Raw genomic sequence first — 26254 nt, 5'->3', positions numbered from 1 at the left:
TGGCCACTAGTTTCACCTTTGCCCTTCCTTGGATTTGGGCAATCTCTTTTGAAGTGACCTGGTTGATCACAAATTCACAATTATAGCAATTTCTAGCTCTTGATTTGGATCGGTTCTTAGACTTCCCATGAGCTCCGGATCTACCATGGTTGCTCGAATTCCTTTGATAACTCCTACCTCTACCTTCTGTTATGAGAGCATGTCCTTGATTTTCAGGCTTCTTTCTCATCTTCTCATTGAGTAGAAGAGCTGATGTGACATCTTTTAACTCAATGGTAGTCTTACCTTGCAGGATGGTTGTTACCAGATTATCGTACGAAGATGGCAACGAGTTCAATAGCAAGATGGCTTTAACTTCTTCTTTGATTTTCACTCCGAGATTGGCAAGCTGTGTGATTAGTCCGTTAAATACATTTAAATATGACAAAAAATCCATACCTCCACTTATGTGTGGGATGTATAGCTGCTTCTTCAGGTACAATTTATTTGTTAGGGTTTTGGACATGTATAGGCTTTCCAACCTTGTCCAAATGCCACGTGCGGTGTCTTCATCAATGATGTTATTTACCACATCATCTGATAAGTGTAACCTGATTGCACTAGGAGCCCTTTCATCCAAGTCATCTCAATTCTCAGCTTTCATGGTATCAGGCATTTTGGTATTTGCATCTAATATATTGTGTAATCCTTGTTGGATGAGCAGATATCTCATCCTTCTTTGCCATGTTGAGAAACCGCTATCTCCGTTAAATTTTTCTACCTCGTATTTTACTTCAAAAATTTTTATTTTTCACCGAGTATAGTACTACCGACAGTGAATAGTATTTTTGTGAACGAGCAGAACCTGTGCTCTGATACCAGTTATTGGGATTAAACCCCCTACAGAAATAATATTTAGGGTAATAAAAGCGGAATAATAACGTAGCACCGAGATATGGTATTTACAAGAATAGAAGAATGACAATGACACCAAGATATTTACGTGGAAAACCCTTTTGAATAAGGGGGAAAACCATTGCCCCTAGAGGAGCAACTAATATCACTATAGCAAGAAATTTTTATACTTTGCAGGTCCGAGTAAAATACTCTAAAGACCACTACAACAGTCAAAAGAAATAATCCTCTTTTGATATTCCCACATCACTACAATATCGTCCACTCTCTATTTTTCTCACAGACTATTTTCTTATACACTATCTGTGAAACCTCACTATTTCTTTCTAACTCTCACATATATTTTTCCTCTCAGATTGGTGTATTAAATGAAAAGCCGAAGACTTTTATTTATAGGAAGAAGTATCGTAACCAAAACCAATTTTTGTCAAAAATATGTTGAGGTACCAATTACTAATTTTGGCATCTTGGAGATTTTTCTTCTATATGAGGATGGCCCCACAATCTTTTTCTTCTTCGTTAGGGGGATCCACCCATAATCTCCTTTTTTTTAATTATTATGGGGATGGACCCACATCTTTAAGCGTATAACATCATTACACGATTTAACTTATTCTCTCGTGTAGGCGTAGCACGACAATCGTAATTCACGAAAAACATCTACGTACACAAATTATAGCTTTACAGAATGCAAAATGGCAGCTAAGGTAATAATCGTATCATTTTTCTAACATCAAAATCAACATTAATTGGTAACCTTATATGTTATGGTGGTACTTATATACTTTTCAAATGTAAAGGTTCTATAGTAAAAGGAAAAGTTGTTTCATTAACCCTCAAAAAATAATAGTTCCAAAGGATAGAGAGAGCATTAAAATTGAGAAATTTTATTTCTTTTAGATATTTCTTCAGTGGTTGAGCGTAATTTCACTTAATTAAGTATATCTTCTTTATACAAGATGTGAATATATCGGAGAAGCTGGTCCTGAGTTACAATGTAATCTGAGGAGTTGGCAGTGACTATAGATGGATGCTTTCAGCTCTTTGAGGCCTTTCTTTGAGCAAATGGGATTTTGACCTTACATGTTGTTTTGACAAATAAAAGTATTTTTTTGTTAGTGAAATAAGATTCAAACTCGCAACTCAATTTCTTAAAACATGCTAAAATATCTTTTGTAATTTATGGTCATAGTCAATCTAAAAACGATTTTACATACTTAAAATCTTGTTGGTTTATAAACTTTCAAGTGGTATAATCTATTCAGTAGATAAAGGAAAGAACAGTGACGATGATTAGTAAAGTCTGTCCAAAACAATTCAAGATATTAGCTATATTGAGTTTATTCCCTAAACAACATCAGGTATGCAACAAATTATAACATGTAGTTGCTTAAAATAGAGTCATTATATAAACAAGTGAAAAGAATGAATAGATAAATGAAGAGCAAGAGAAAAGACTTGAACAAGTAATTCACCGAATTTTATCGATGAAGAATAATAGGAGAACATGTTCTTATACAAGAGCTTCAAAATATAAACATGGCCATTTTCTCATAAATTCCGCTAATGCCTTGCTGATTTGAGGTGCAATCATGCAACCAAGTGAACCAACAATTACCAAAAATAAAGCAACCAACAAAGTCTAGCCACTTGCCTTCCCCCATCATTATATGAACCAAAAATAACTGTTAAGACCTAACCAAATTGGTAAAATCGACTACATCGAATCCGATAAAATTTTTACTATATTGAATTGATTCGTTTTAAATATATTTTAAAAACTAATTTAGTTGATTTAGTTTTCTCTTAATCACAAATCGAGTCAAATCGAATCACAAACGGCCTTAGTTGGGAATGATTCCTCATAGTGGAGTCTAAACTTGAAAGGGATAATTTTCTAAAATGCTAAAATAGGACCCAGATTATCATAACTAATGATACTATTCCATTTTCAAAAACATAGCAATAGTTCTTTACAAAATATATATGTATACGGGTGAAACCGGGCTCATGGGACACCTCGATTTCCAATAAGGTAAACGAAGCAAGGGGCGTAATGACAAGGGACCGGAATCGAGGCAAGGATACCCTCGAGCTGAGATCCAGGCAAAGCGCCCGGACTAGAGAGTATCGGGGCCATGACCTCGTGTTCGATTCGAATCTCAAAGGCCTCGGAGAGCACTACCAGACAATCGAGCACGACCAACAGTAGGCCGTGATATCCGCGACCAGTCGGATATCACGGCGTGGATCTCGGCACGTATCCGCAGGAATTCCGTGATTGGTTAAACGAAAGATTCTTACCTTTTATGGAATTGTATTTAGAGTATGACTCCCCTACTATATAAAGGGATGTCTGATTATTCATTAATGATACTATAACACGTATATCAAGGCAATATACTATTATTTTCTCTATTATTCAAAATTCTCATTTTTGTTCATTAGTGCTTAGTTGTTGTGAGTCCGGGATCGAGGGCAGATATTTCATTAAAGTTATTGTTGAATCCGGTAATCCTCCCCCCCCCCCCCCTCCCCCAAATGATTTGATAATTTATTACGTCCTCTATCTGTTTAATCTAACGCAATTTATCGTTTGTATTGAATTATTCCACGTATCCTTAAAACCACTTACAATTTAATTATTATCCGCTTTTTAGGGTAAACAGTTTGGCGCCTACCGTGGGGCTAAGGATAATAGTGGCAATTTGATACAAATTTCCATAACATACCCTATTTTACACTTATTCTTTGAGCTTTTAATTTCAGGTCAAAATTTAGAATGTCGAACTCCCAATCTGCCCTTTTGAACGTGGATGCTGAGTTTGGACACCATGGAGAGAACAACAATGTGGTATCCAGTAACAAGGTGCCTCCTGTCGACCGCAACAGAGTTCCGGTCGCGGAGCTGATCGACACTAATTCACATGTGGCCATCAATGAAAACTTGGCTATCGATCCTGAGAATAGCATCCGTGGGAGAGTCCGGTCGGTGGCCCAAAATACACACGACGGTGAAAGTGATGGGATCAACTTGCGAGTAATCTTTGAAAGGTTGCAGGCTCAGCAAGCAGCGATAGACCTGTTGCTGAACCAAAGTCGCGCCCCCAGCAGAGTCGTGCTCAAACCATCGCGGAAAGCGCTCGCAGAAATGAACCAATCGTAGAAAGGCTGAGTAAAGCTGAACCCGAGACCAACCCCAAGATCATAAAGATTCATGAGGAACTGACAAAACAAGTGGAATCGGGAGAAAAGAAAATCAAAGCCAATGACAAAAAAGTAGAAACCCACAACTCCAGGGTTGACCAAATCTCAGGACCACCACCGATATTAAAGGGCCTGGATTTCAAGAAGTTTATTCAAAAACCTTTCCCTCCAAGTGCAGCTCCAAAGCAGATCTTAAAGAAGTTTCGCATGCCCGAAATTCCTAAGTACAACAGAACAACTGATCCAAACGAACATGTGACCTCTTACACGTGCGCCATCAAGGGGAATGACTTGGAAGATGATGAGATCGAGTATGTCCTGCTAAAAAGGTTCAGAGAGACCTTGTCAAAAGGAGCTAAGATATGGTATCACAACTTACTCCCTAATTCTATTGACTCATTTATTATGCTTGCAGACGCCTTCGTGAAAGCACATGCCGGGGCCATCAAGGTTGAGACCATGAAGTCAGACCTTTTCAAAGTGAAGCAAAGAGATAACTAGATGCTGAGGTAATTCGTGTCCCGGTTTCAAATGGAACGAATGGACCTGCCACAGGTCGTGGATGATTGGGCCGTTCAAGCCTTCACCCAAAGACTCAATACTCGACGTTTATTGGCTTCACAATAGTAGAAGCAAAATCTGATAGAATAGCCGGCGGTAACTTGGGTCGACGTCCATTATTGGTACTAATAAAAAATTAGGATGGAAGATGATCAGCTCGGGGCCCATTCCGGGTCTGTTTATCCCGCCAGAGCTAGTGACAGATCTAAAAGAGACATTGATCGTGAACAAAGATCGAATAGAGACCTGTATCAACCATACAATGGAGATCGAAGGGGTAATGGGTCTGGACGAAAACCTGTGAGAAGTGAAAGAAGAAGCGACCGAGGTCAAAATAACCGGGGACTCATGAGCAAAAGCGGCTTTGACAGGCCCATCGGGCCTAAGGAAGCGCCGAGGTTATTAGAGTACAACTTCAACGTCGACATTGCTGCCATTGTATCTTCCATCGGACGCATCAAAGACACTAAGTGAGCTCGACCTTTACAGTCTGTCCCAGCCCAAAGGGACCCCAACCTAATGTGTAAATATAATGGCACTTACAACCATATAACTAAAGACTATTGACAACTGAGAGAGAAAGTAGCCCGGTTATTCAATAACGGACTCCTCCAAGGGTTCCTGAGGGATCGAGCCAAAAATCACTTCAGGAATAGGGACTCCAATAAGCAGATCGAGCTAGATGAACCTCAGCACATCATTAACATGATCATTAGTGGGGTCGACGTCCCCCAGGGGCCTATGTTAAAGCGCACCAAAGTGTCCATCATAAGGGAAAAACGAACTCGAGATTACGTGCCAGAAGGAACCATATCTTTCAACGACGAGGACGTTGAAGGCATCGTGCAACCACACAATGATGCACTGGCAATATATGTACTCATAAATGAATCTCGAGTTAAGTGTGTGTTAATTTATCCAGGTAGCTCAGCCAATGTCATCAGATCGAGGGTCGTAGAGCAGGTAGGTCTACAAGACCAAATTGTGCATGCGGTCCGAGTTCTAAACAGATTCAACATGGCATGTGAGACCACTAAAGGGGAGATAACCCTACCGGTGAACACCACAGGAACCATTCAGAAAATAAGTTCTACATGATTGAAGGAGATATGAGATACAACGCTCTGTTTGGGAGGCCATAGATTCACAACATGAGGGCAGTATCCACTACGCTTTAGGTGTTGAAATTACCAACACCAAGAGGGATTAAAAGAATTTACGGAGAGAAACCGTCCGCAAAAGAGATGTTCGCGGTCGATGAGGTGGTCCCAATATCTGAACTATCGACATCAAAGAACCCGAGTTCGGCCGCCAAGGAAAAAACCAAATAGCAATCACCCATACTGGCCCCGACCGATCTAGAAAAGTAGGGGATGGGCAAGAATGACAAATACAGAGTTCCCAGGTCTTTCATAACTCCTGACGATTCCAGTACCACCAAGTCAACGGTCGAGAAGCTGGAGCAAGACATATTGATCGAGCACCTTCCCCGATAGGAAGGTATACCTGTGTACGGGGTTAAGTCCCGAGCTCAGGGCAAAGCTCATTGGATTCCTTAAAACTAACATAGATTGTTTAGCCTGGTCCCACCTTGACATGACAGGGATCCCGTCGGAAATAACTACTCACAAGCTGAGCCTGGATCTGAAATTTCACCCGGTTAAACAGAAAAGGAGGCCTCATTCCTAAGTAAAGCATGACATTCATCCAAGACGAGGTATCTAAACTCCTTAAGATAGGCTTCATTCGGGAAATTAAGTACCCGGATTGGTTATCAAACGTAGTAGTAGTCCCTAAAAAGGAAGTAAATTAAGAATGTGTATAGATTACAAAGACTTGAATGAGGCATGCCCCAAGGACTCTTTTCCTCTGCTAACATCGATCGCATGATCAATGCGCCGGCTGACCACAAGATCCTCAGCTTTCATGATGCCTATTCCGGGTGTAACTAAATCCGAATGGACCCGGGCAACCAGGAAAAAACTTCCTTCATCACTAAATACGACACCTAATGTTATAACGTAATGCCATTCAGACTAAAGAATGTCGGTGCCACTTACCAAGGCCTAGTAAATTGGATGTTCGAAGAGTAAATAGGAAAATCAATGGAGGTTTACATTGACGACATATTAGTTAAGTCCCTGCGAGTAGAGGACCACTTGAAACATTTGCAGAAAACCTTCAACATATTGAACAAAACAATATAAAGCTGAACCCGGAGAAATTGGCATTCGCAGTTGGATCCGGGAAATTCCTCGGATTCATGGTGTTCAATCAGGGAATCGAGATCACCCCCGATAAGATCAAGGCCATAGAGGACATCACTGTCGTGGACAATGTTAAGGCCGTTCAAAGGCTAACCGGGCACATAGCCGCCTTGGGTCGATTTATTTCGAGGTCCTCTGACAAGAGCCACCAGTTCTTCTCATTATTGAAGAAGAAGAATTACTTCTCATGGACTTCGGAGTGCTAACAAGCCTTGGAAGAACTCAAGCGGTACCTTTCTAGCCCGCCTTTGCTTCATACTCCGAGGGAAGACGAGCAATTGTACCTTTACTTAGCGGTATCCGAGATGGAGGTAAGTGGAGTCCTGGTCCAGGAAGAGGAAGGTATGCAATTTCCTAACTATTATGTTAGCAGGACTCTAGGCGAGGCCGAAACTAGGTATCCTTACTTGGAAAAATTGGCGCTCGCTTTGCTATGCGCCTCTAGGAAGTTAAAGCCATATTTTTATTGCCATCCCATCTTTGTCGTGACTACTTACCTGTTGAGAAACATAATGCATAAGAACGAGCTCTCGGGACGATTGGCCAAATGGGCCGTGGAAATAAGCGGGTACTATATCTAATATCGACCCCGAACCACCATCAAATCCCAAATTTTGGCAGACTCCATGGCCGACTTCACGCCGGCCCTAATACCCGAGGTCGAAAGGGAATTGTTGTTGAACTCGAGGACTTCCTCGGTGATCTGGACCCTCTTTACGGATGGTGCCTCGAATGCAAAAGGGTCTGGATTTTGCATCGTGTTAAAGCCACCGACGGGTAATGTAGTTAAGCAATCTATTAAAATTGTAAAATTGACTAACAATGAGGCCGAGTAAGAGGCCATGATTGCAGGTCTCGAACTGACTAAAAGCTTGGGGGCGAGGTGATCGAAGCTAAGTGTGATACGCTCATCATGGTGAATCAAGTCAATGGGACGTTCGAAGTAAAAGAGGAACAAATGCGAAGATACCTGGATAAACTACAGGTAACACTACATCGATTTAAGGAATGGACCCTAAAACATATATCCCGGGATCAAAACAGTAAAGCTGATGTTCTAGCTAATTTGGGATCGTCGGTTGATGACGATTAATTCAGCTCGAGAACGGTCGTACAACTCATGAAATTGGTAGTGGAAGAAGGCCACGCTGAGATAAACTCAAAAAGTTTAACCTAGGACTGGAGAAATAATTATATAGATTACCCGAAGACCGGGAAGCTTCCATCGGACCCTAAAGAATCGAGAGCTCTGCGCACAAAGGCAGCCAGGTTTAGCTTGTCTGAAGATAACACCCTATTCATGAGAATGTTCGATGGCCCACTCGCCATATGTCTGGGACTGGGAGATATCGAATATGTCTTGAGGGAAGTTCACGAAGGCACCTGCGGAAACCATTAGGGTGCCGAATCGCTAGTTTGTAAGATAATTAGAGTCGACTACCACTGAATCGACATGGAGAAAGAAGCGAAGGAGTTCGTACGAAAATGTGACGGATGTTAGAGGCACGCACCAATGATCCACCAGCCCAAAGAGCTACTGCATTCAGTCTTGTCACCTTGGCCATTCATGAAATGGGGGATGGACATCGTCGGTCCCCTGCCAGAGGAACTCGATAAGGCTCGATTTATTTTATTTATGAGTGACTATTTTTCTAAATGGGTTGAAGCCAAAGTATTTGAGAAAGTCACGGAGAAAGAAGTTATTGATTTTATTTGGGACCACATAATATGTCAGTTCGGAATGTCGGCCGAGATTGTATGCGACAACGGGAAGCAGCTCATCGGCAATAAGGTGAACAAAGTTTTTTAGGAGGGCTCATCGGCAATAAGGTGAACAAAGTTTTTTAGGACCATAAGATCAAAAGGTTCCTATCAATACCCTATCACCCTAGTGGGAACGGGTAGGCGGAGCCTACAAACAAGACTATACTCCAAAACCTTAATAAGATATTGACTTACACTAAAGGAAAATGGAAGGAAATTTTGCCCGAAGTCATGTGGGCTTATCGTACGACCTCAAAATCTAGTACTGAGTCCACCTTGTTCTCGTTAGTGTACGATGTCGAAGCGCTAATACCGGTCAAAGTAGGAGAACCGGGTTTCAAGTTTCGATATGTGACCGAAGAGTCAAACGGTGAGGCCATGAGCATGAGCCTGGAACTATTGGATGAGAGGCACGAGGCCGCCCTCATTCGGTTGTCCGCCCTTGTCCTGTTGGCCGCCAAAATATAAAGGATCGAAAGGTATTACAACTGGATAGACAACCTCTAACACTTCAATAGCGGGGACTTGGTGTTAAGAAAGGTGACACTAAACACCCGGAATCCGAATGAAGGGAAGCTGGGACCGAATTAGGAAGGTCCATATCGAATTATCGAAATTATCGACAAAAGATCATACAAACTCGAAGCAAGGAATGGTGAGAGACTACCGAACAACTGGAACGTAACTGACTTAAAACGATACTACTGCTAAGGTACGATCCCATTCATTCTTTTCTTTAAATATGTTATGAATTGGACTAACACTTACAGGAAACATCCAAAGAATGATATAGCTATTATGCCTGCAAGCACGCGTTGCACTCTTTTTCCCTTGAACCGGTTTTTATCCCAAATGGGTTTTTCGGCAAGGTTTTTAACGAGGTAACAGTAGATCGTGCTAACTTAAAATTGAAGATCGGTTATGAACCAGAATCGAGGGTCACATCAATAGTATCCGAGCCCTCTCGACGATCGAACTCGAATACTGGGGGCCATCACTCCCGGATATGATTTTAGCAAGGAAGGAAACTTTGTGCTTGAACAGTTTGGGCTCGGTGGATAGGATTTATTGTAAGGGCCAAACGGTCAAATGAACTGTGCCCACATAGACCACTTAAGTCATAACACGAAGCTTGTACACATTTACAATCTTGTATATTGCGCACAAAAATGAAAGAAAGTTTTCACCTTGCAGATACATATTTTGTCCCTTAAAACTATTACATTTTGTTCTCTAAAGGATATCGAGCCCAAGGGTCGCCTCTATCCGGATCCAAGAGATCATCCCCACTCAGGGACTGTCGTCCAAGGCAAACTCGGACGGCTCGGGATATCGAAGCCCGGGGGCACAGAAGCCTATTAGGCAGTGCCTAAGCTTAAAAGGCTACGACCACCCTAGAAACGGCTCGGAGACATTCGAAACCCATAATCAAAACATAAGTCCTTCAAAAATTCCAAACCGGTTCAAAGGCTACCCTTGGCAAAATTATAATTTAAAACATCTAAACAAGCACTTCAGGGAAAGCTTTTGGTCATACTGAGCTCCCACGAGTCTCGTTCGAACCTCCGAACAAGACCTTAGTACTACATTTTATTTCGTACTAAGGCATTTGAAATCTTTGCAATCATATAAAGGAAACCAAAAGAAACGAATTCGAAAATTGCCAAAGGGAAAAAAGCCTTATACACATTCCAATAAAAGTCCACAAAGGCCAACGATAACGGCCTCACCAAAATGAACAAAATACAAAAACAAAGAAAAATTCGTAAGGCGTCTAAGCCTGATCTTCACCAGAACCCGCCTCGTCACCGGGGCGACCAAGGTCTTCTCCATCCTCGGGTTCACCGGAGCTAAGACTGTCCAACGGGATGGGACGTCCCGTCCCGTCCCACTTAATTTTAAACGGGATGGGCCCATGTTAAATGGGATGGGACGGGATGGCCATTTTGTCCCTTTTATCCCGTCCCATTTCGTCCCGTTTCGTCTCGTCCCGTCCCGCCCGTCCCGTCCCGTCCCGCGTCCCTTTTTTTTGAATTATAGCCATTGGGCAACGGCTATAATTGCAAAAATAGTCATTCCCAAAGGCTAAAAATGGCCATATTTGGCCCCCACCCACCCCCCACCCCAAAGCACCCCCTACCCCCCAAACTTTTAATATAATTTTTAAGTTTATTAAATTACACTTTGTCCCTATTTTCTACTATAAATACCCCAATCCTTCTTCATTTCTTCCCATAAAAATAAATCATTCTCTCTCAAATCTCTTACATTCTATCTATATTATTCTCTCAATTTTCTCGCAATCAAGTGATAAGTTTCAAGTATTTGGAGCAACTTTCAAGCTTCAAATTAATTCTTCAAATATTTGGAGCAATATTTTGTGTAATTTCTTCGTTTCAATATTTAATCACGGTGCACTCGTTCCATCTCCTAATTTTAATATATATTTTTTGCGCATTATTTTAGTGCTTAATTTTTGTGTTTACTTTACGTGTCTATTTTCGTATTTCATTTGTGTTTTTAATTTTTTTAATTTAATTTCGTATTTAAATTATGGAACCTAAAATGTATTTGGCGTATTTAAAAAAACTAGTAAAAAAAATAGTAAAGGTGAAAGTAGTAGTAATCCTAATCTTAGCCCTTCTCCTATAATTAGAAACCATATAGATGAAATGACTCATGTTGATAAAACTTCATTTTTCCAACCCCCCGCATGTTATAATATTAATTTCGGAGAACAACTAGATCATGAAACTTTACAAAGACAATTGGATATTTTTATTGAGGACGAAGAAAATGAGGATGAAGAAAATGAGGAAGAAGAATTAGATGAAACACCCACTAGTCCCGCAACACAAGCTCCAACCCAGAGTCAATCTCGGTCCGGAACTTTACCCCTTGTACCTCCTGTAAGGGGTAAGCCTAAGGGTGAACGTCCCAAAACATCACTTGTATGAAAATTTTTTAAACATGATAAAATCAATCAACGTGCTACATGTGAAATATGTAAGCAACGATTTGCGCACACCAAAAGTGGTGGGACGGGGGGTTTATCTAGGAACTTAGGTAGGGACCACAAAGCTTTATGGATACAAGCTAAAATAGAAGCCGGACAAATACCGGATCCTAGCACCGGTACTAGCACTCCTAGTGGATCTGGCGGGGGTTCTAATTTTTTACAACAACAGCTTGACCCTGCTTCTGGTACTATTTTACGCCCCTATAACAAAGATAGAGATCGTAAGAACTTAGCAAAAATGGTGGTTGTCTGTGGCTTACCTTTTACTTTTCCTTCTCACCCTGCTTTTGTGCATTATATACAAGAAACTTATAATCCTGCTTTTCAAGGTTTTCCTAAGACTGCAGTTAGAAATGATGTTTTCAAATTTCAAATCGAATATCTTCAGTATATTCGTTGTGTATTTTTTCACTTAGATTGTAAAGTGTCTATCACATCTGATATAGGTCGTAGTCCTAATGGTTGTGATTATTTAACTGTTACAAGTCATTGGGTTGATCATCACTTGAACATGCAAAAACGTATTATTGGTTATAAATTTGTTGATTCAAAACACACTGGAGCATATATTGCAACTACTGTTCTACAAATACTTGATTTTTATGGACTCATTGATAAAGTTTTAACTATCACCTTAGATAATGCTTCTGCTAACACAACTGCAGCAACTAGCTTAAGAACTAGACTTTGTCCAATTAATCCGGCAATTTTTCATGTTTGATGTGCATGCCATATTTTTAACTTGGTTATAAAAGATGGTATTAATTTATTTTCTGATGCTTGTAGTAAAGTACAACATGCTTGCGGCTATATTTTTTGGGCTAATAAAGCGAGTAGAATTCGTGAATTTGCTCAACAATGTGCTAGTGCTAACCTTCCATATAGAAAAGTTCCAAAAGATGTTTGTACTAGGTGAAATTCTACTTATGAAATGCTTAAAGTTGCTTACAATTATCAGGTGCCTATACAAAAGGTATTTAATATACATAATAGTATCCCCGCTGATCAAATTGTTGATTCTGATTGGGATCAGATCAAAGAGCTTACTAAATTTTTAGAAAAATTTTATTATGCTACAAAATAATTTTCTGGTATATATTATCCTACTATTACACAAATATTATGGTATATTTGTGGAATTTCTGTTGTATTTGGTAAGTTTAAAACTAATCCAACTTGTGCACCGGCCATTAATGAAATGATTATAAAATTTAAAAAGTATTTTTTTCCTATTCTCCAAGTTTATTTAATTTCTACTATACTTAACCCATCTTTAAAATTAAGAGGTGCAAAGGGACTTATTCGTAAAATTTATGAGAATTTAGCAATTCAAGAAAATGAACAACCATCTCTCGAAGAATGCCAAGCTAACATATATTCTTATGTTAGATCAATGTTTGATAAATATAAATCTATGAAAACAACAGGTGGTAAAACTGCTCCTTCTACTTCTAAGTCTAGAATAGAAGTTCTATGGGAAGATATGGATGATATAACAAGTTTTGATTCCTCTATTGATGATGAACTTGATTCTTATCTTAATCAAGGATTGGAAAGTATTAAAGACGAAGAAGGCAACGAACAACTTTTGGCATGGTGGAGGGAGCGTGGCGAGGCTTTTCCAACACTTTCAATAATGGCCCGAGATATCCTTGCTATTCAAGCATCATCAGTAGCATCGGAGAGTGCTTTTAGCGCACCAAGATTTCAAATCGGAGATTATAGACATTCATTAGCGGAGGACAGCTTAGAGATTTCCGTATTATTCAGAGATTGGATTAATTCAGAAAGAAGAAATCTTGGTTTTGAAAAATTAACCACTAGGGAAGAAGAAGAATACAATGAGATACTTAGCACTGGGAGCGATGACGACATGGAACTCATGGAACATCAATCAACATTGCTAATTCCAGAACAATGTCCGAGAGAAATTATAGATAAGTTACAACGAAGTTATAGATAATTTGTTATTGGCTACTAAGAGGCCTAGTTCAAAGTTCAAACAGAACCCTTCCTAGAAGGTGGCTGCGTAGATTAGGTGCTCTTCAAAAGAATTATATTTGTATGTGAGATTTGAAAGTTCTATTAATAAAATAAAAGGCTCTAACCGTTAAATTTGTTTTATGAATTGTCTTACACTCTTACTTAGTTACTTAATGGATTAAAATTATATTAAATAAATTATAACTCTATTATATATTTATAATTGCTAGAATATTTTATTACAAATCTTTTGTTTTAATATTATATAATTCTTTACTTAGTTTCCTAATTTTTAAATTTATTAAATAAGTCAAAAAATTAGATGTTGTAAACTTTAAAAACTTAGTCATTGTCAAAAAAATATCCGTTGCCAAACTCAATGCTTAAATAATTTTTTTTTAAAATGGCACTTAAGGCTCGCGAACCCGTCCCGTCCCGTCTCGTCCCATCCCGTTTGTTAGCGGGACGGGATGGGCCTACCATCCGTCCCGTCCCGTCTCGTCCCATCCCGTTTGTTAGCGGGACGGGATGGGCCTACCGTTTCATCCCGTTTGTCCCGTCCCGTCCCGTTGGACAGCCATAACCGGAGCCCTCAGAGCCCTCATCATCATCGGGGTCAGCCATCTTCTTGGCCTCGGCCTCGATCCTTTTCGCATCTTCAATCTCGACTGACATGTCGAAACCCCAGGCGTGTACCTCCTCAAGAGTTTTCCTTCGGGACTGCCACTTCACGTACTCAACAGTGACTTTTAAGCAGTCCTGGGTTGCCTCAGCGTCAGCCCTATACTAGGCCACCATCTCCTCAACATCAACCCTGATTGTTTCCGACACGGACCTCGCTATCTTGAGCTCTTTGCCAAGAGTATCACGTTCAGTAGTGGCCGAGATTAGCTGAGATTGGAGGTCTTCCATTTGTTGAGCCCATGTTTCGGCCTTTTCTCTTGCCACTCGGAGTTGGAACTCCACCGCCGTTAGCTGCTCCCGTGCAGTCTCCTTCTCCGAGGCCAATCGGTCCATTTTTCCTTTCCACCCTTCGGCCATGGCCTTGACCTTGTTCATCTCGGCTCGGAGTTGGTCGATCCTGTCAATCCTCTGTTGGACCTGCAAGTTTTGGTCGTTAGTCGCCATATCTAACTCGCCATCACTAACTTTAAAGATCTTTACCTGTTCCACAAGGTCGGCATGTTCCTTTTGAGCCACTTCCAACTCAGCCCGGAGACTCTTGACTGCTTCTTCATGTTGCTCGCTGAGAAGCTTATACATGTACCTCTTCTCAGCAAGCTCCTTAACCTCGGCCTTGAGATGGTTAACCTCAGTCCGATACCAGAGAAAAACCTCATAATGAAGTACCGAGGCCTGCAAAAATATAAAAGAGAAGAGGAATGAGAGATATAAAAAACTAAGTCTGAAGATTGGAAAGTGTAATGACACCTTACCTGGTCCAGCACCTGTTGCGCTTCGTTGAAAGAGTACGGCACATCAACCTCGTTCATTTTTGCCTGGTCATTTTCGATTACCAGGCACCAGAGGTAGCTAGCTACTCCGACTGGAGCGAAAAGAACCGGGCATCCTCTAGGACAGTGATGATAACTGACCGCTTCCAACCGGGGTCCATGCTCGGGGCGCGGAACCGGTTGATTAATTTTGGGCTTGAGTTCGTCCCTCCGACCTCCGAGGATGAGCCTTTCCTCGGCACCTCTAAATCACCTAATCTGGAGAAGTCTTCCAGAGCAGTAGAGTCCACACCTTCAAAAAAGGAACGTAAGGGATCATCCGCACCATGGGCCCCTTCGTTGCTCGGGCTTTATCGAACATAGACTCTATGAACGAAGGCGACCCCGAAATTTCTATGACACCGGGCAGAGCGGAACAGGCGTCTCGAGAGGTCTCGACCCTCGCCTCTACACCAGCCTCCTGAACCTGAGGGGGTTAACCTTCATTGTTTCCCCCTCGGTTGTCACCTACTCTTCGAGGAAAGATGGCTCGCGGGCTATAAAAACATCGCTTTCCTCGGGTTCATCCCTGAGCTAGAAAAGCGAGTTAGAGTCGGGCGCTTGGGAGCTGGATCTCTCCTTCGCCTTGCGGACCAACCATCTCCTCTGCTTTTTATTCTTTAAGCTCGGGGAACTCAGAGCCCTCCTTCTCTTCTTCTCTCCTACTGTAACCCTGGGTTGTCCCAGAGCGGAGGGATCGACGGACAGGTTTTCTTCCCCTACTAAAAGCCTAAGCACAATGGTCTTAGGCAAGCCTGCAAAAGAAAAGAGAGTGAATGAGAACATGATGCTGGAAAGGGGAGCCTATTGTTACTTGTTTGAGAAAGAAATCTTACCGTGGGAACGGGCCTCCCAACGGTCCTTCAATAGTTCACGCCACGAGCGCTCAGAGTAAGGCATTTGCGAGCAAATGCCCCCCGATCCACTCCTTGAGCTGAGGAATAGCATTTGGGACTCTAGCAAAGGCTGCATCACCACAAATACCGTTGAGGAAAAGGGAGACAGAACGTAAAAACGATATTTGAAGGAAAATATACTTACGTGATAGATTCCACTTCTCAGGGAATGGCCTAAATTTAGTAGGGATTAGGTATGCGGTCCTCACCCGGACAAAGCATCCCTGCCAACCCCGATACTGGTCCTCGTTGATACTCAAAAATGGGTCTTTGCTAGCCCGACATACGAGCTTTATCATTCCCCCCGGATATATTTAGGGACTGTACTGGCGGAGTAGATAATCAATGGTGAACAAACAGGAGTGGGTCTCTCGGAAACATTTGGCAGTCGTACCCGGAGCGGGTCTCTCGAGAATAACTACGTCGGGAGCGAGTCTCCTCGACTTTGGTATTCAGTAGTGAATAAGAAGAAGCACCTTTTTGGGGAACAGTCTTGGAAGTCTTCGCCATTGATATCTGGAAATAAGTTTGAAAGTGCGAAGGAAGATTGGGAGATGAAGGGTAAAAACTTGCTAGGAAAATCAATCACGATGGCTTGGGTAGAAGATAAATAAAAACTTGCAACTTGTTGAAACATCTTGAAGAATGAAAGTAAAAATGTTGGAATATGAAGAAAGGCAGTGGTATCCTGAAGGTTCGAAGGTGAAGCTTGGTCAAAAGTAAAAAATGAATGAAAGAGGGAGTATTTATAGAGTATTTGCATCATTTCGCATCCAGGGATGGCCTGCCGATGGATGACACGTGTTTGAAGTCATTATGACGTGACTGATGGGACGTTTTGGGTTCTTTGTCATTTCTGTCACGGTGTATCGAAGAAGGAATCGAAGGGCTCATGTCACTTCTCGTCGTTTCCGTAAACTTACCCTCCAAAAAATGAGGGGACTATTTGTATACGGATGAAACCGGGCCCATGGGACGCCTCGGTTTCCAATAAGGTAAACGGAGTGAGGGGCGTAATCACAAGGGACCGGAATCGAGGCAAGGATCCCCTTGAGCCGAGATCCGGGCAAAGCGCCCGGACTAGGGAGTATCGGGGCCATGACCCCGGGTTCGATTAGAGTCCCAAAGGCCTCGGAGAGCACTACCAGACAATCGAGCATGACCAACAGTAGGCCATGATAACCGTGACCACCCGGATATCAGGGCGTGGATCTCGGCACGTATCAGCAGGAATCCGGTGATTGGTTAAACGGAAGATTTTTACCTTTTATGAAATTGTGTATAGAGTAGTACTCCCATACAATATAAAGGGGGTCTTATTATTCATTAACGACGTTGTAACATGCAAATCAAGGCAATATACTATTATTTTCTCTATTATTCAAAATTCTCACATTTGTTCATCAGTGCTTAATTGTTGTGAGTCCGGGATCGATGCCAGATATTCCATTAAGGTTGTTGTTGAGTCCGAAATCCCCCCCCCCCCAAGCGATTTGACAATTTATTATGTTATCTATCTGTTAATCTAACACAATTTATCGTTTGTATTGAATTAATCCATGTATTCTTAAAACCACTTATAAATTTAATTGTTATCTTATTTTGAAGGTAAACAATATACAACCTCCAACAAATCCACAAAATTAAAAATTTTGTCTTCTCTTTCTATGATGACCCAAAAGATCATCTTAAAATTTAATAGTTAATTCGATGTTCTAAGACCTTGAAAAGCACTATTTATCATCCTTCGACTTGCGTGCGCAGTCTGTATAATTTTTCGTAAAGTTTTTATGTGAAAATGGATTAAAATATAAAATAGAGCTTTAAAACTTAACTGAGTTGACTTCGGTCAACATTTTGAGCAAACGAACCCGTATCAGTGTTTTGACAGTTCTGGTAGGTCCCTATCATAATTTGGGACTTGGGCGTATGCTCGAAATTTAAATTGGAGGTCCCTAGCTTAAGTTATATACATTTGACGGAAACTAAAAATTTAAAGGCTAAAGATTTTCATGGTTTGATCACGGATTTGACTTTTTGATATCGGGGTCGGATTCCAATTCTGAAGTTTGAGTAGGTCTGTTATGTCATTTATGACTAGTGTGCAAAATTTGAGGTCAATCGGACTTGATTTGATAGGTTTCGGCGTCGAATGTAGAAGTTGAAATTTCTTAGTTTCATTAAGCTTGAATTGGGGTATGATTCATGGTATTAGCATTGTTTGATGTTATTTAAGGTTTTGACTAAGTTCGTAATATATTTTGAGACTTGTTAGTATGTTCGGACGGGGACCCGAGTGGCTCGGGTGAGTTTCGGGGTGGTTTCGGACCATTTCTAAGCCATTTTTAGTTGTTGGTTTTTTACCACAGAGGTATGCATCGCGATCGCGGACAAACGGTCGCGATCACGAAGAGCAATTTTGTTGTTTGGACACTATGAATCAAGATCGCGGAAGCCTTTTCGCGATCGCATAGAGGAAAATCCTGTTGCGCTGACCCGACTTTGGAAGCTTATATCTCGCAATATATAAGAAATTTGGAGATGATCCAAAAATAAAAGTTTTAGCCTCTTGTGTGAGTTTTAAGAAATGTAAGCCATTTATCATTTGGAGTTGTGTACAAAAAGGTATGGTGGATACACTATAGGCTTTCTGGGAAGAGTTTGGAAATCTCTGTTGCATAGGGCTAATTTTGGAAGCTTATATATCACAATATATAAGGAATTGGGAGATGAACAATAAAGACAATTATAGCCCTTGGTGTCTAGTTTTCAGAAAGTTAAACCATTTGCAATTTGGAGTTTTGTACAAAAGGTTATGACCATTATACTATAGGTTGTCTAGAAGAGCTCGGTACTTATTCTTCGCGATCACAAAGTATTTTCCGCGATCGCGAAAGGCAAATTTTGGGCTGAGAAAAGTTGTGCTTCGTGATCGCGAAGAGTAAATACCTAGGCAGTAGCTATATTTTGAGGTTTCAGCCATAACATATTTAGAGCTATGGAGCTCGGATTGAAGCAATATTTGAGGCAATTTTCACCATATGGAATGAGGTAAGTGTTATATATCTTAAAGTGTTTATATTTCATGAGTCTATGATTATATTCATCGTTTATTTCGGATTTATATGGAAGAAATTGTAATTTTTGTAAAACTTTTCAAAAGCGAAAATTTAAGATTTGAAGGTCCATTTGACATCGCAATTTGATAATTTTTGTATGGTTAAACTCGTATCAGAACGGGTGTTCGGATTTCGTAAGTTTTTATGAAATTCGAGACGTGGGTTCCACTGTCGATTTTTTAGATGAATTTCGGATTTTAATCCGAAAAATTAGTAAATTCATATGGAATTAATTCTTGCGTTTGTATTGAGTATATTGAATTGCTTATGACTAGATTTGATGATTTCGGACATGAATTCGCGAGGCAAAGGTTTATTGGATTCTTGAATTTGGTTGCAAAGCGAGGTAAGTATCGTGGTTAACCTTGACTAAGGGAATAAAACCATTGAATTATTTGTTATGTGAAATTCACGTGAACGGCGTATAGGCGAGGTGACGAGTGTCTATACATCGTCAAATTAATTATTTGCTTAATTGTTTAAACATCTTAAATTATTTTAAAACACATATTAATTGTTATAATAATTATTTCTCTCATATTCCTTGTCAAATATTAATTCTTGAATTCCTACAATAATTGTTACATAATTATTTTATTTATGTGTCTTAATTGCTACTTGACATTTAGCATATTAAATATTAAACTGTCTATTTTCTCCCTAATTTTTACAATTAATTGCTACTTGTCATTATTTGTTTCATAAATAATTTATAATTACTGTATGACTTGATGTTTAATAGTTTCTCATTGAACGTGGTATTTATTGGAGTATTTTTATTACATTTAAGAGTTGTATGAATATATTGGAGGAACGGGTTGCACGCCGCAACAGAATTGAATATGAATATATTGTGGGATCAGGTTGCGCGCCGCAACGAAAACTGATTGAAATACTAATTGGTCATGACTACCGAGTTGGATTCAATTATTGAAAAGAGATACTTGTTTTATTTCTATTATTGTTGTTATTATTGTTATTGCGTACAGGTTAATGTAAGTGACCTGCCTTAACCTCGTCACTACTTCGTCGAGGTTAGGCTCGAAACTTACCAGTACATGGGGTCGGTTGTACTGATACTACACTCTGCACTTCTTGTGCAGATTTCGTAGTTGGTCCCAGCAGCGTACTGTAGATTTGCTCAGATATAGTTACCAGTGGAGACTTGAGGTATAACTTCACAACGTTCGCAGTTCTGAAGTCCCCTTCTACCTTATCTCAGTTGTGTATTATATTTCAAACAGCTTGAATTTTATTCAGACCTTTATTTATATTATTCTAGAAGCTCGTGTACTTGTGACTCTAGTTCTGGGATGGTATTTAGATATCACGATTATTATGGAATACTCACTTTATTTCAAACTTTAGTTCCGTATTTATTTTATTGTTATTAATTAATTTAAAATTTTGTTAAAAATGGCTAATTATATTCTAACGTTGGCTTGCCTAACAAGTGAAATATTAGGTATCATCACGGTCCCGAAGGTGAGACTTTTGGGTCATGACACTTTCACACAAACACTAGCAGCCACGGTCCCCATCCCACTCCCTTTGCTGTCGCTACAACTCTATCTCCGTCTGCCAGAAAATTGTAGAGCTTCATAAAACAATTACAGGAAATTTGCTAGAAAATCAAATTACTTTTTTTTTTGTTTGTCGGAGTTTTGTTCTTCAACAAAGTTTTCTTCTTTGCTGAAGTTCTCTGCCATGACTTTCTCATATTGTTCTGTTCTCTCCCATATGTGTGTTGTATGTATGTCGTATGTACCTTATGTATATAATATTGATAGACGTAGCATACACATAACACACATGTAATATATAGTAATGTACACACTTGTATGCCGTGTGTATGTCACTGTATGTATAATATATGTCACGATCCAATTTTTACTATAGATCGTGATGGCGTTCAATGTCGCTGCTAGGTAAACCAACGGTGAACTATCTATTTAATTGTTCATTTTAATATTTTTAAAGTCATTGATTTTATTTAATAACGAAACAAATAGTAGATGACCATGGTAATATAAAGCATAAAATAAACATGAGAGTGAAGTAGTGAAATTTATAAGTAAAACCATGAATGTATACTAGAATTTTCTAAAATTCGGTGTCACAAATGCACGAGGAATTAGTAGAATATACAAAACTTCTTATACTACTGTCTGAAGTAAGATAGACAAAAAAATAAATACAACAAAGAGGAGACTTCAGGTGTTGCAGAACGGGGCATAGGAAGCAGCTCACCACTAAGTCTCTGGGTAGCGGGGATACGCGCCTGACTGGCCACCAGATGCATCTGCCTCAGATCCTGAACTTACTAGAATAAATAAAATGCAGAAATGTAGCGTGAGTACATAAATAACACGTACCCAGTAAGTATCTAGTCTAACCTGAAAGATCTGGTCTACTTACTAGATGCATCTGCCTCAGATCCTGCACTTACTAGAGGTCAATAAAGAGCAGAAGTATAGCGTGAGTACATAAATAACACGTACCCAGTAAGTATCTAGTCTAATCTCAAAGAAGTAGTGGCGGGAGAAGGGGGGCGACATCGACACTTACTAGAGGTCAATAAATAAAGTATATAAATCATAAATAGGCATGAAATACAACAATAACAATGAAATAATAAAATAGTAAAAAATTATTCTTAAACATAATATCAATATAATATCTCCAACTATCACATGTTAAATCTTTAACACATAAGGGCCACTAGTGATTTCCAAGTCTTAGGTCAAGAAAGAAGTATCGAATATAATCGGACTCCGAAAAATATCACGCGCGATTTATGCCAAGGTCGTACTACCCGATCTAAAATAATGTGTACACTGTCGAGAGTCGGCCGACGCGAATCATAGATGCATCTAATATACTGCCGAGACATTCGGCCTAATCCACATGAATAGAAAAAACTCTACAAACTCCAATAAACAGTTACTACATAGGAATAATACTCAAAGAAGGCATAGATTTCGCTGACAATCAAGTATTCCGCCAAAACTCAAAGTAATAAAGCTCAGTCTTTTAAAATCTTTCATCCAATTTAAATTACGAATTCAAGTGATGAAAGTAACAAGTTGGGTGCAAATAATATAAGCAATGTATGGTAAAGTCCTAAGTCTACCCGGACATAAGCATGATTTTAGCTACGTACGGACTCTCGTCACATAGTGCGTATCTAGCACGCATAATTATTAGTAAATAACTATTTAACAAAATCGACGGGGATACTTACCTTATTTTCAAGTCCTTTTTCTAGTCCACAATTCACACTAATAGCCTTAAATCAGTGCCGAGCAATCCGAAACTAGCCAAAGGTTGTACAAACTAATCAATATATGCTCAAAAGTTTATAATTTAACTATTAGAGTAATTACATAACCCGATTTGGAAGATTCCTAAAATTCAGCCCCGGGCCCATGTACCCGTATTCCAGAAATATTTGTAAATACATGTTACCCATAACCTCACGAATACAAACTTATAATTTCTACTCAATTCCATAACCATTTCCATGATTTAATTCCATTTTTATCAAAACCCAGATTTTTCAACAAACTCCTAAAATTTTCACATTTTACATTGTAAAATCTACCCATAATCTATGTATTTAACTTATATTAAGTAAGAATCACTCAACTTATAGTGCTTGATGAAAACCCCCCTTCTAAAAGCTCCAAATTCGGCCAACACATTGAGAAATGGGATAAATAAGCCTTAGTCCCGACTTTAAAATGTTTTCTGCCTAGTGATTTCTTCTTCGCAATCGAGACAGGGCACTCGTGATCGCGAAGACAAAATGCCAAACACCAGGAAAAATGTCCTTCGCGAATGCGAGACCAGCCTCGCGAACTGCCGTGGGTCGACCGACGCGAACCATAGATACATCTAATATACTGTCGTGGAGTTCGACCGATTCACAAGAATAGAGAAAACTCTAAAAACTCCAATAAATGATTACTACATAGTAATAATACTCAAAGAAGGCATAAATTCCGCTGACAATCAAGTATTCTGCCAAAACTCAAAGTGATGAAGCTTAGTCTTTTAAAATCTTTTATCCAATTTTAATTATGAATTCAAGTGATTAAAGCAACAAGTTGGGTGCAAATAATATAAGCAATGCATGGTAAAGTCCTAAGTCTATCCGGACATAAGAATGATTTTAGCTACGTATGGACTCTCGTCACATAGCGCGTACGTAGCACGCACAATTATTAGCAAATAACTATTTAACAAAACCTACGGGGATACTTACCTCATTTTTAAATCCTCTTTCTAGTCCACAATTCACACTAATAGCCTTAAATCAGTGCCGAGCAATCCAAAACTAGCCAAAGGTTATACAAACTAATCAATATATGCTCAAAAGTTTATAATTTAACTATTAGAGTAATTACATAACCCGATTTGAAAGATTCCTAAAATTTACCCCCGGACCCACGTGCCCGTATTCCAGAACTTTTTGTAAATAAATACTACCCATAACCTCATGAATACAAATATATAATTTCTACTCAATTCTATAACCATTTTCCGGGTTTAATCCCATTTTTATCAAAACTCAGATTTTTCAACAAACTACTAAAATTTTCACATTTTATATGGTAAAATCTACCCATAATCTATGTATTTAACTTATATTAAGTAAGAATCACTCAACTTATAGTGCTTGATGAAAACCCCCCCTTCTAAAAGCTCCAAATTCGGCCAACACATTGAGAAATGAGATAAATAAGCCTTAGTCCCGACTTTAAAATGTTTTCTGCCTAGTGATTTCTTCTTCGCAATCGAGACAGGGCACTCGTGATCGCGAAGACAAAATGCCAAACACCAGGAAAAATGCCCTTCGCGAACGTGAGACCAGCCTCGCGAACTGCCGTGGGTCGACCGACGCGAACCATAGATACATCTAATATACTGTCGTGGAGTTCGACCGATTCACAAGAATAGAGAAAACTCTAAAAACTCCAATAAATGATTACTACATAGTAATAATACTCAAAGAAGGCATAAATTCCGCTGACAATCAAGTATTCAGCCAAAACTCAAAGTGATGAAGCTTAGTCTTTTAAAATCTTTTATCCAATTTTAATTATGAATTTAAGTGATTAAAGTAACAAGTTGGGTGCAAATAATATAAGCAATGCATGGTAAAGTCCTAAGTCTATCCGGACATAAGAATAATTTTAGCTACGTATGGACTCTCGTCACATAGCGCGTACGTAGCACGCACAATTATTAGCAAATAACTATTTAACAAAACCTACGGGGATACTTACCTCGTTTTCAAATCCTCTTTCTAGTCCACAATTCACACTAATAGCCTTAAATTAGTGCCGAGCAATCCGAAACTAGCCAAAGGTTGTACAAACTGATCAATATATGCTCAAAAGTTTATAATTTAACTATTAGAGTAATTACATAACCCGATTTGAAAGATTCCTAAAATTTACCCCCGGACCCACGTGCCCGTATTCCAGAACTTTTTGTAAATAAATATTACCCATAACCTCATGAATACAAATATATAATTTCTACTCAATTCTATAACCATTTCCGGAGTTTAATCCCATTTTTATCAAAACTCAGATTTTTCAACAAACTCCTAAAATTTTCACATTTTATATGGTAAAATCTACCCATAATCTATATATTTAACTTACATTAAGTAAGAATCGCTCACCTTATAGTGCTTGATGAAAACCCCCTCCAAGAAACTCCAAATTCGGCCAACACATTGAGAAATGGGATAAATAAGCCTTAGTCGCGACTTTAAAATGTTTTCTGCCTAGTGATTTCTTCTTCGCAATTGAGATAGGGCACTCGTGATCGCGAAGACAAAATGCCAAGCCCAGAAAAAATACCCTTCACGAGCGCGAGACCAGCCTCGCGAACTGACATGGGTCGACCGACGCGAACCATAGACGTATCTAATATACTGTCGAGGCGTTCGGCCGATTCACAAGAATAGAGAAAACTCTACAAACTCCAATAAACGATTACAACATAGTAAAAATACTCAAAGAAGGCATAAATTCTGCTGACAATCAAGTATTCCGCCAAAACTCAAAGTAATGAAGCTCAATCTTTTAAAATCTTTTATCAAATTTCAATTATGAATTCAAATGATTAAAGTAACAAGTTAGGTGCAAATAATATAAGCAATGCATGGTAAAGTCCTAAGTCTACCCGGACATAAGCATGATTTTAACTAGTACGGACTCTCGTCACATAGCGCGTATGTAGCATGCACAATTATTAGCAAATAGTAACTATTTAACAAAACCTACGGGGATATTTACCTCGTTTTCAAGCCCTCTTTTTGGTCCTCAATTCACACTAATAGCCTTAAATCAGTGCCGAGCAATCCGAAACTAGATAAAGGTTATACAAACTAATCAATATATGCTCAAAAGTTTATAATTTAGCTATTAGAGTAATTACCCAACCTGATTTGGAAGATTCCTAAAATTCAGCCCCGGGCCCATGTACCCGTATTCCAGAAATATTTGTAAATACATGTTACCCATAACCTCATGAATACAAACTTATAATTTCTACTCAATTCCATAACCATTTCCGTGATTTAATTCCATTTTTATCAAAACCCAGATTTTTCAACAAACTCCTAAAATTTTCACATTTTACATTGTAAAATCTACCCATAATCTATGTATTTAACTTATATTAAGTAAGAATCACTCAACTTATAGTGCTTGATGAAAACCCCCCTTCTAAAAGCTCCAAATTCGGCCAACACATTGAGAAATGGGATATATAAGCCTTAGTCCCGACTTTAAAATATTTTCTGCCTAGTGATTTCTTCTTCGCAATCGAGACAGGGCACTCGTGATCGCGAAGACAAAATGCCAAACACCAGGAAAAATGCCCTTCGCGAACGCGAGACCAGCCTCGCGAACTGCCGTGGGTCGACCGACGCGAACCATAGATATATCTAATATACTGTCATGGAGTTCGGCCGATTCACAAGAATAGAGAAAACTCTAAAAACTCCAATAAATGATTACAGTATAGTAAT

This window comes from Nicotiana tabacum, chromosome 19 (assembly GCF_000715075.1).
Source record: "Nicotiana tabacum cultivar K326 chromosome 19, ASM71507v2, whole genome shotgun sequence".
NCBI lineage: Eukaryota > Viridiplantae > Streptophyta > Magnoliopsida > Solanales > Solanaceae > Nicotiana > Nicotiana tabacum.
This window is presented reverse-complemented; position numbering follows the sequence as displayed.